Source organism: Myotis myotis, unplaced genomic scaffold (genome assembly GCF_014108235.1).
Source record: "Myotis myotis isolate mMyoMyo1 unplaced genomic scaffold, mMyoMyo1.p scaffold_m19_p_9, whole genome shotgun sequence".
Classification (NCBI taxonomy): Eukaryota; Metazoa; Chordata; class Mammalia; order Chiroptera; family Vespertilionidae; genus Myotis; species Myotis myotis.
Genome location: NW_023416401.1, coordinates 6,738,178 through 6,750,188, shown reverse-complemented (window position 1 = coordinate 6,750,188; position 12,011 = coordinate 6,738,178). Strand labels below are relative to the sequence as shown.

The 12,011-nt window shown below is 42.1% G+C and overlaps 1 protein-coding gene across 4 annotated transcripts in view; it reads right to left on the bottom strand.

Annotated features, from left to right (window-relative positions):
• Positions 1-10,531, bottom strand: part of DTNA (dystrobrevin alpha) — a 220,965-nt gene extending 210,434 nt beyond the window's left edge. Inside the window, exon 1 of one of the 4 annotated variants that reach the window (XM_036322190.1) lies at positions 10,156-10,531. The gene's annotated coding sequence lies outside the window, so the exon portion shown is untranslated. The remainder of the gene's footprint in view (positions 1-10,155) is intronic. The other 3 variants (XM_036322191.1, XM_036322193.1, XM_036322194.1) reach the window with 3 other exon arrangements.
• Positions 10,532-12,011: the final 1,480 nt, after the last annotated feature.

Genomic DNA, 12,011 nt, shown 5'->3' with positions numbered 1-12,011 from the left:
ATTAAATTCTGATGCGACTTTATTAAAAAGTAAAGCTTGTTTTAAAAACTCTCCCCCAAATTTAGATTCAGACAGACGGTGCTCAAGAGAGGATTAAGATTCCTTTTCTGCAAACATAAACCAGTCTACTTAATTATCATATTCTAAAATCTTTATAGACTACCCCCCAAATCCATATTTATTTATGTTAAAAAGTTAGCAACCTCAGAGGAAAAATGCTAAGAAACAAATGTATGCCCTGTAATTTAATTCCTTACTGATATTGTTTTTGCTTATTTTCTAACTGTTTTAGACCGAAAGATGATGTTCATCAGTTTTCCCTTTCGTATAGTAAGGTATGCAGACTTACCAATGTAACCAATGTTCTCAAGCTTTAGAAAAAAGTCAAGTTCAGTTCGTGTCTGAGAATGACCTTGAAGAAACGCAGCCTCCTGCAGGCAGTGTGAAGGTCACCCTCAGAAAGCACCCTCTCTCAGGGGGTGAGTGCCCGGACAGAGTGGGCACCTCTGGAGGCCGCATGGCGCCTGAGGCCCCGGGGTGCCATCCAGGGGGCTGAAGCGGTAACTTACCCTGGTGCAACGAGAAAGACAGTGTAACTTCCCACCAGAATCCTCTGCCTCATTAAGTTAAGCACTTTCCTTGCGTCATTTTAAAGAAGAGACGGTGGTACCATATATCGGAGTAACTGAGATTTATATGCTGGTGTCTGGTAACTGGCTGTGCGGGATATGTTTCAGCATCCCAAATGCTTTAGGGGCCAGGCAGCTCCCGAAGGAAGATGTCATGGCCACACAGTTTGGCAGACTGGAGGGGAGGTAGAGTCCTGCTGTGTGGTTATTCAAAGAACCCCAAAGGAGTGGCCTGCAGCGCTGGGGAGGGGGGGTCTTCAGAGCCTCCTGCAATCATTTTAGAGGCGCTGCTGCAGTCCTTGAGGCTTCCGAATGTGATTAGGGCCCCAGGGAAAAACATTGACAGAAATCAGAGGGAAAACTTATGCTAAGAAGTTGTGCTACCCACACTTTTAATTGAATTTCTCTTTCTATGATGCACGAGAAGCTATATTTCTCAACTACTTTTCTTTTGAAGATAGTGTATTGGTTTATGCCTTACTTTTATTATTTTATTTTATTTTTTTGAAATATGTTTTTATTAATTCCAGAGAGGAAGGGAGAGGGAGAGAGGAGAGATAGAAACATCAATAATGAGAGAGAATTATTGATCGCTGCCTCCTGCACGCCCCACATTGGGGCTCGAGCCTAAAACCAGGGCATGTGCCCTGACCGGGAATCAAACTGTGCCTTCCTGGTTCATAGGCTGACATTCTGGGTTATGCCTTACTTTTTAAATGGAGGAAAAATGACATATGCTGATAAATGAAGAATGAAATAATATTGCCAGATTGGGCAAGGGGATGAAAGTAGACATGCTCCCTGTCACACCTAAACACCCTGATGCCTATAACGGAACCTCATAGCTAGGATTTTCTTTGAATAGATCACTAATAGATAAGAGTTAACGGGACAACTGGTTCATTTCAAGTGGTCACAGCACTTAGTGGAATATCATGCCCACTCTACATAAAAAACTGAACATGTTATTCTTGTTAGTTTAATACCCTTCTTTCAGAAAAATCCCCATAGGTGGTAACTTTAGTAGGGTATCTTTTGAAATCTAACATATTCTTTTTCCTTTTTAAGCTTCAAAACTGTTTACCTTAAAGGAGCTGAACAAAAAAAAAAATCAAGAAATAAATAGATGTTAAGTTGAAGATGACTTTTCTCTTCACAAGGCCTTCATAAAGAAAGGCTAACGAAGTCTAATGAATTAATGATGTATAATCACATTACAAAATGGAATACTAGTTTTAGAGTTTTGAATGAAATGGGCAAACGTACAAATCCCTTTTGAATTCTGGGTTCTGGTGAACACAGCCAGTTTCCTTATCTGTGACTGTATCACAAGTCATATGCCTGAATAAAATTGAGCAAATATTATTGAATGCCCTATCCATTTACAATTTGATTTCTGTTGGTATTAAAATCAATGATATTTATCAAGGGAATACAAAGTGCCCAATACTAAAGATAATTTTAAAGGTCCTTTAAAGTTCTGAGCTTTATGTTCTCAAAGTGTTAAATGAGCTACGACATTTATCACACTTTTAATTATTAGTACAATAAACAAGGGGGTGATTTAAACCAAAATTTACTGAGTGTGTTAAAATGTGTATAAAAAGAGGATATATATATATATATATATATATATATATATATATATATATATTAATATATTATGTTTATATATTCTAATTATATATATTCAAAATAGCTTGAGAGACACGTAGTTAAAGAGAATCATGCACATCTCTTTAGTGTAACATTTTAAGAATCCTTAATGCTAATGGTCACCTAAATCTCCAAGCGAGGAACATAGTATACAGTGATGCTCAAATTCATCCGATCCAGCATCCTCATCTTTTTCTCTTCCATATATCATTTCCTAGAATTATTGCTCCCAAGAACATAAACTGGATTTGCTGACTTAAATTAAAACCCAAAAGACCTTAAAATATTGACTTAATAATTTTTCAACTTTTAAGTGTTTCATTAATGTTTGAATTCCCCAGTTATACCTTGTTAGTACTAAATGCAAAGCAAAAAGAGACTGTCAGAGTGATGGAAATGATACTTGAAACTATGCATTTCTAGCCCCTAATATAGATCACCATTCCTCGGTGGCATTTTTTAAAGCCCCATCCTTTTACTTTGTCTCCTGGAAAAAGTGGGGGCTGGGATTAGAATTACATTCAACTACCCTTTTCTCCATTTCTCTGCTCCACACGATTGGTTTCTAGAGATGGGAAAGAGTTAATGTTTTACATTTGCTCTCTACAGTCTCTAGGGATTGCCCTACCCAAGGCTCTTTTCCCTTCCCCAGCTGTGAGCAGGTAAATATGAGGACAGGTAAAAGGGCAGGATTCCCAAGGACTGGAAAAGCTGACAAGCAAGGTCACAAACACTGGAAATGGAAAAGACTTAGAGAGCCACAATGTCTCCCGTGCAAATGAGAGTCAAAGGGTGTTAATAGGAGAAGGACCTTGGCATCAGATTGCAGGTAGCCTGCCTCCATGTTACCAAGTATAGACCAATTGCCGTTGACAGGTGAAGTATACATCTATGAAGTCCTTCTGGGGGTTTAGAGCGCCTGTCATCCATTAGTGTGGAATTCATTTGAATTTGTTGTAAATATGTCAGCCCGTTCTCTTTCCCAGGCATGTGTTAGGATTGTATTCCTAACCCAAATAAAATTAGATGTGGCCACTTTGTAAGCTTTGGTCGAGGAAATGAGAGTATAAGGACTATTTCCAAGGCAATGCAATAATGTAGAGAAGGCCCTCCAGCCAACCCAGAATGGATAATGTGCATGAGTGAAAAGGAAACCTTGTTTTTAGAAGCCACTGAGATTCAGGGGTTGTTTGTCACCTCAGGAATCCACAGGTAGTACATCTGGAATACTTCCGATGTCTGCATCTTACTTTTACCATATATACAAGAAAATCACGTATGCCTCCTCTGCAAAATAGTGGGAAACACTGGATGCATCTGAGAAAAGAATCTACAACTTATCCGAAGTGTTAAAAACAACATCTTTTGATGAGTAAATGTGTTTCTACAAATGTGTAGTAATGAACAGTCTAAGACCAGGAAGTTCATATGCATTAAAAGATAAATTTTGCTCAAAATTAACTACATCTTTTAATAAAATTAGTTAAGGCATTTATATTCTTGAACTATGATTAATTCAGTGAATTCATTCTTTCAGCACTCACAAAGTTGTGGTATACCACATTACAAAGGAATGGAGTACAGAAAGTAATATGAGACTAAATAAGAAATAATAAAAATAATTCTATCGCTCTCTTTAAAATACACGGAGCTTAACAAAGCTTCGTGACTCAGGGTGTCTGAGTCATCCTCACACTGTATGTATTTTGCAAGAATGCAAAGTCCAGCTTTATTTATGCAAATAAGTGTACTTTTATTTTATATTAAGATCCAATTCATCCTCCTACGTGACAATGACACATGTTCTACTTAACTTATTTTTTAAATTAGTTCAGGGATCTTTAAGCTATTTTTATAATGAAAACAGTATCTGCTAAAAATGAGATTTAAAGTAATTAAGCAATCCCAAGGCTATTCTAAAGCTTGGCTTGCTGAGAGGATAACACTAATTATTGAGGCAAGGCAAAGTGATGTTTTAAACAAGTGTGGAGATTAGCACAAATAAATTAAGAATATAAATGAAATAATAGTATAAATACATTTTAAAATTAAGTCCATTGTTTTAATAAGGCACACTCCAGTGTCAGTGTACTGTGAAAGGGGATAAAGAAATAATTTCATTGTCTAGCATAGTTAAGGTACAAGGCAGGAGCTTGATACAAATTTGTTGAATTAATGAGACAAATTAGCTTAGCTACTTGGAAACTACAATTTAAAATCAGCCCATTTTCAAGAGCTAGTACTAATTTCTTTTCAGAATGAGGAAACATAGGAAAGACCAATATTATATTTTCATATTTTGTGGCGTATTCTGGGTTCTCATCTAAGTCCTGCTTTTGAAGATTTGATTATATTCAAGATAAATTTTTACCTTTTTCATTTTGGGGCTTTTGTTTTTGTATCTGAGCCCTATATGAGGAAACGATATAAGCCAAAGCAAAGTTTCTTCTTTTTCTAAATCTCTGGAGTTGGCATAACAAAGGCTTACCATAAATGGGTGAAAACCCTGTAAGTGATCTGAGGAATATAAAATTAGTTAAATATCTTTAGAATTAATAAGCTGTATTTCGCTTGGTTCCCACCAACTAAATTCAATTTTTAAAATTGAATGCAGGATTTCTTTTAACTTAAAATAGCAAAACGCGATTACCTTGCTCATCAAGGCCTTAAAAAGTTTGAGAAAAAAATTCCAGCCAACTTTAAAATTAAGGTCATGACGTCATATCACATAAGCAATCACCTGCTCTCCGTCAAGCACCTCGCTGTGATCCTAAAGCAACCCAGTGTGCTCTGAGGATTGAGATTCGGATCGCGGGCAATGGGATCATTTGAATGTGGTTGTGTTGCGCTGACTTTTTTCACTTGTGCTATTTCACAGGCCGACAGAGGACTTTGGCTCAGGTGGACCAGAAAGTCCCGAAGGAGAAAGTGGCCCCAGACTCATTTTGTGGAACCCCAGCCTGCGGTCACCCTATGCAGGACAACAGGAGGCAGCCGCACCGGAGGGTGAGATAGCAGGCCAACGACAAGGGCCACTTACAGCCACAGCCTCACAGGCCAGCACTGATCAGGATGAGGTTGAAGGACAATGAACTCCATCTAATCAGACTTCTTAGAACACTTACATCCCCCGGTCTCTGCCCCTTGCGGTTTTGGCGCATAAAATTCAACCCCAAGGGCAGCGGAGGCTGAGTCCTAACCTCCAGTTGTGGCTCCATCCCCCCATTCCCTCTAATAAAGTCCCCTCTTACTTGCTCACTGTGCTCGCCTAACTCCTTGAGTGAGTCCAATCTTACACTATTCAGCATTATGGACCAGATCTGTTGAAACATGTCAGTTTTCCAAACTCTATGACTTTCTTTTTGATTATGAATCTCTGAAAATATATAGCTAATTTATCATATGTAAATTTCTATCATCTTTTAAAAAAATGTTTTTATTGGTTTTTAAGAGAGGAAGGGAGAGGGAGTGGGAGAGGGAGGGAGGAGAGAGGGAAAGAGGAGAGGAGAGGAGAGGAGAGAGGGAGAGAGAGAGAGAGAAGACAGAAACATCTATGTGAGAGCAAAACATAGAAACATAGATAGGCTGCTTCCTGCACACCCCCTACAGGGGATGGAGCTCACAACGGGGCAGGCGTCCAGACTGGGAATCACACTGGCAACCTTAGGTGCATGGGATGACTCCCAACCAACAGAGGCACCTGGGCCAGGGCTATCATCTCTTTTGCCATCACAATTGAGTTACACAGTCTCATTTGGTAAAAATGGAAATAGATAACCTCCTCCTTCAGAAAATAGCAATAACCAAACAAGTTTTCAACTAGTTCTAGTTGATATAGAGGACCATTAATGGTTGCTATTCTTGGCAAAGAGTCTAAAGTCAAAGAATCATGATGTTTAGAAAGAAACAGAATAAAGAGGAATGGCTGAGGAAAAACTTTCTCAAACTGTCATTGGTTCATTCCCTAAGCACAGGTTGGATGCTTTCTGTGTCAATTACTGAGAATACAAAAGTGAGTAAGACAGGCTTCCTGCCATCAGGGGTTCCCAGAATAGGGGTGAGCTATACTGGTAAAGAACGCACAGTGAAGGTGACTTATGAGATCCACCTTGAAGAAGAAGGATTTTCCCACAAAGAAGATGAAAAATGGGAATTCTGGAAGAAAAACATTGCTAGACTAGCTCAGAGGTAAGACAGTGTACAGAATATTCTGGAGGCAGCAATCACGTGCCAGCAAAGTGTTGGTGATAACCAGGGAAGTGGAGAGGATGCCAGAGAAACAGGTCACGGCTTTGTGGCAGGCCTTTAAGATACACTAAGGGGTTTACCTGGAGAGAATGGGGAGCCACTGGAGCTTTTACGTAGGGAAGCCATTCCTTCATGTCTATGATTTTTAGAAGATAGGTGTGACATTTAAAACAAGCGTAAAGATTAGCACAAGTAATCCTAGTGTGGGAGATGTGTTGGGGAGAGGGGAGAGTCAGGTTTACACCTGGATGACCACAGTAATACCAAGTGAGATGACAACGACCCGAAGAGAGCAATTGCAAAGACGATGGAAAGAAAACTATTTCTTTAAGGGAATTCCTTAAATGTGGTGATCCTGTACATAGGCCAAGAGAAAGCAGGAGGAGACAAGGTGAACAGCTGAGAGTGATGGCCGTGGGGTGGATTAGAGAGACTAAAGAGATTACTGCAGAGAGGGGCCAGCGAGGGACAAATGAAAGGGCTGTTAAGTATTGTTGACAGCTCAAATAAGGTTGGAAAACATGAATCTTCCAATAGGCATGCATTTGCAAATTTCTCTAAAATGCCTAAACAGATCAGATAAAAACTAAAATTAGTCAGAAAAACTCCCTGAAATCATCAATGATATCAGCAGACTGCCTGATATCTTCTCTAGGATGAGTGTAAAAAAAAAAAGATTATAAAAACAGCAGAATGAATTTCCATTTCTGGCAACAGTAATGAAATAATTTGGGCTGATACTCCCACTGAAGTAACTAAACATATTTAAAGTATGAAAACAGCAAAGAGTTAATAGGAAGGTGGAGACTTCACACAGGGGAATTGAAAAGACCAGAACTCAGAGAGGGAAGCTCATCTTTGAAAGCTTTTGCCCTTGGGCACATGACTACCAGGAACAAAAGGTCCCAGAAACCAGCTGTACTCTGGGCAGCCTCATGGGTTTCCCAGGGATATCAAAGCCCACAGTCCGGTCCGGTCTGCAGGTGAGCACTTGAGTAAACAAACCCAACTTTAAGGCCATATCTTCCTTCAGGGGAGGAGGGAACCCCAAATAAGCCACTCATCACTCAGCTCTGCAGCCCCACTTCCCCCACAGGAGTAACTGAGGAACCTTAGGGGCTGCACTTTGACTATCGTGGTTCTGGCCTGACACTGCCCTCAGGTGCCTGGCAGCAGCACAGCAAGTTTTCTCTGGAGGAAAATGTCATCACCACTAGGTCTCAACTTATTTGTAAAAATCTTTTTTTAAATGTATTTCCAGCAGATGATCGAGAATATCCAAGCAATCGAGAAAATAAGACACCATAAGTGAGAACTGACAAGAACCATAATAACCCAGTAACACTTGAGATATTGGAATTAGCAGACATATATTACAAAACTATATCCAAAGAAATAAAATCCAAGCCTGAAAATTTCAACAGGGAACTAGAAACTATGAGTGACGTAATAGTTGCAGAGAAATATTCATTTGCCCCATTTTCCTGTCAACAGTATTTGGCCACATAGTTTAAAATGCTTACATTTTTAGAATTTAAAAACTTTTATACTTGTCCTCCTCTTCTTTTGACACACTGAAAATAAAAACAAAACCCTATATTCGGGTTTAAGCCTATTCTAATTATATTTATATTTCAAATCAGAAATATATTAGTTAAGGAAAAGGTAAGTCTACATTTAAGTGTTTGTGTGTGTACTTGTGTGTGTTGTGAGCACACACGTGGTGTGCACACACTCACAAATTTCTGGGAAACACTAATAGGTTCACTACTATTGTCAACAGTTCAGGACGCACGTGGGTAAAGCAAGGAGAACCGACGTTCAATGCTGCCAGGGACAATTTTCAAAGATACCATCCACTTGCATAATAGACATGAACATTAACTTCAACTTTTACAACCTCATGAGTTCACTTTAAGTATTGGGAAAGGCCGAAACCGGTTTGGCTCAGTGGATAGAGCGTCAGCCTGCGGACTGAGAGGTCCCGGGTTCGATTCCGGTCAAGGGCGTGTGCCTGGGTTGCGGGCACATCCCCGGTGGGGGACGTGCAGGAGGCAGCTGGTCGATGTTTCTCTCTCATTGATGTTCCTAACTCTCTCTATCTCTCTCCCTTCCTCTCTGTGAAAAATCAATAAAATATATTTAAAAAAAAAAAAGTATTGGGAAAGGTTAACTGTGATTTGAGGTTAGGTATTTATACTGAAATGCAAATATTCCTGATGGACTAGTGCACTGACTTTACTAGTAGAACACTCTACTGTCCCATGATTCTCCATTGAAGGTAAGTCTTTGCTGCCAGACAGGGCGGGTGTTTAGCAGTGATATTCATTAGGGGTTGGGAGGGAGGAGGCGGTGGGAGTGGGGGAGAGAGGAAGAGGGAAGGAAGGACGGAGAGGGCACCCAAACCAAGCTCTGACAACTTTACATCCTGTCTGGTCTGGCTTGATTATTCAGTTGTAAAATCCAGTGACCCTATCAATATAAGGCTCACTTTTCATTTTAGAAGCAGAACAGTGTATTAGTGATTCCTATCAAAGTTGAGTGAGACATCCATATGAAGTCATTCATTGTTTGCATCTAGTTTAGCCAACTCAGTTCATTAGAACCCAGTGTATTGGGCAGAACAAAACCCAGCCGGTGGCATTGAACGACCAGTCAGCCCCACACTCTGCAAGAAGAAGGCCAGCAGGTTCATTTCCCCACAGAAAGGAGCGCCTCCAGCCCACACCGTGCCCCCGGCTCATGGACAGCATTGCCCTGACGGCCGCTGAGCACCTTTGGGAACGCTGTCTCTACAGCCCAGCTGAGAGGTCACTTGACAAAACAAGAGACACAACCTATACATGGTCAAAACATGAAGGGAAACTGAAGTTTGTAATTCTTTTTTTTTTTTTTCCAAGAAAAAAGTTCTGAAATCCTTAAAACACAGTGTGGCAATAGCCCACTAGACAGCGCTTCCCCCTCCATTTCCCAGCCTGTGCACCCAGGAGGCCTCCCTGCACTCAGCAAAGGCCAACTGGGGGGGGGGGGGGGGGGGAGGGAGAGAGGAGGAGGATCCACTGGGAATTAATGAGGCGACACCGAAAAATAACTCCCACTACTGAATTGTTCTCTTCCATGGAAAAATGCCTATTTTCTCTCGTTTGTTTTTGGGAAAAACAGAACATCATCTGAAGGCTCCTATGCACCTTCAACCACGCTTTCCCCTTCTTTACTTTTTTTTTTTTAATTAGGAAGTGCCATACATAGTGCCGTGCAAGGGGGAAACTCCATCTCCCAACAATAAGCCAGCGGCGGCGTGGACATGGTAACAGTCGGCCTGGTGACCTCGGACTACTGACACTGCACCTTAGGAAGAGCGGGGTGACTCAGGGGGCGCTGGCAGAGGGAAAGTGAGGGTAACGCAGCGCTGGAGTTCCAGGCGCGCAAGGCAACTTTCAAAACTCAGCCCCAGTCCTGTCCGCGCCAGATGTCAAATGCCTGCTCCCTCAGGGGAGGTAAGAAAGTTGCTACGCTGGGAAATCTTCACGCTAGCTTTTTCATTCACACAAATAAAAAGAAAACTTCCACATTCACCTTCCCAGACAAGAGGTGCTCCTTAACACCAGTCCTTCCCACTTACCCTGGGGCAGGGACCGCGGGGTCTCTTAAATCCTTTTGATTCCAGGACGTCCAGCAATAGATGGATTCTCAGCACCTTCGCTTCAAAAGGAAACTTGAACCAAACTGCTACTTGCCCCGGAGACCCTCCCAGAAGTCTCCCACCTTCAGGGAGAGATGGGAGCTCCCCGCACAGGCTCAGGGCCGGGCGCACACTGTGTCTATCTTTAACTTGAAAATGATTTGGTTTCACATTCCATCCAAGTCCCACTGGCAGATGACTGGGGCGAACTCACCAATGGCAGGCTCTCAGCTCCGCGCCCTGCAGCCCCTCCTCCCTGTGGCTGCGCTTCCTGTGGCATCCCAGCTGACTGACTCAGCTGTCTCTCTACCTGCCCGGCCTGGTAAGAGGAGATGCTTTCATTGACGGCTATTAGGAAACACTGGGAAACTGAAGATGGGCGGCTGGGGGACTCGCTGTGCCGGCTCCCCCTCCCTCGCCATCCCCTCCCCCGCCTCCCTGCCAGAGACCAGGCGACTTCCAAACTTGGCCTTCTGAAAAAGAATGTTCTCTGCCTGGCATTCCTGGACGCAGGGCGCGAGGCAGCTCCAGTTTGGTTCTGTTGCTCAGCCTGAAAACCTCCCCAGGCACACACACTACGAAGTAAGTTTCCTGGATTTTGCCTTGGCTTCGGGGACGAGGGAGCATGTTTTGGGGCATTACAGATATTTTTGTTGCCTCTCAGCATTTCAATGTTAATATTCACAGACAATTTCCCCCAGAATGGCTAGGGATGCAGTGAGACAAAAACGAGTGAAATGGTACATCGTTAGTTGAAAGTTGAATGTCCTTATTGGTGAGTGAGTGGGGGCCCATTAGAGGAAGAAGTCACGCTGCCTGCTTGGCAGGCTTCTGGAGCCACTGTGGCTGTTCTGTGAGAGGAAGCCTTGTTTACAGGCGTCGGGAGAACCCCAGTTTCAATGGTCCTAGGGGTGCACTGCAGACAGCAGACAGCAGGAGGAGAGGGTGCAGACATTGCTACCTCCCTGTCAACCCCCCCACCCTTTTTTTTTTTCAAGAATTGTCTTGCAACACTTAGTGAGGACTGGGGAAAAGTGTGTGTGTGTGTGTGTGTGTGTGTGTGTGTGTTTGTAGGCACACACACACATCTGAAAAAAAGAGAAAATGAGTGGAATTGAGAAAAAGTACATTTCATCAAATAGGATCTGACAAGGATTAAAAATGAGGAATTCCTTAAAATCACTAAATAAACGTGTCTGTTCCATATTTATTTAATGTCACCAAGGTAAAAAAGATCTGCTGCTGAAAATAATGTACCTTCTTCATGATCAAAAGAGTGAATGTATTACAAGCAGTTTTATAAATTAGACAACTTCTTGAAAGGCCTAATGAAAGATGGATCATTGCAGCAATCAAATGGACCCCAACCCCAATGCAGCCTCCAAATCTCAGCCGGTGGCTGCCAACTCCGGCCAACTGTCAGCTGGCAGGCTCGGCCCAGGCTGCAGCTGCTCCTGCGACTTGTACAGACATCGCGAAACTATGTGACGGCGAAAGGTTGACTCTAAAGAGAGAGCTTTCCCTTTGTTTGTTTGTGGTTGGTTTTACATTTTCTGTTCTAGGTGGTCTTTTACCACATGCAGAACAAGAGTCATTTTAGGGCATCGTGAGTGAAAACATGATTAACCGGCATCACATTACTAAGTTACTTCAGTGATACAGTTCTCTTAATATTCACTCAAAGGTGTGTTTACTGACTTTTAAAGAGGGGGGTGGGCCGTGGGAGAGAAGTAAACACTGTTGTGAGAAACATCTGTGGGTTAGCTCTCATATGCGACCTGACTGGGGATCAAACC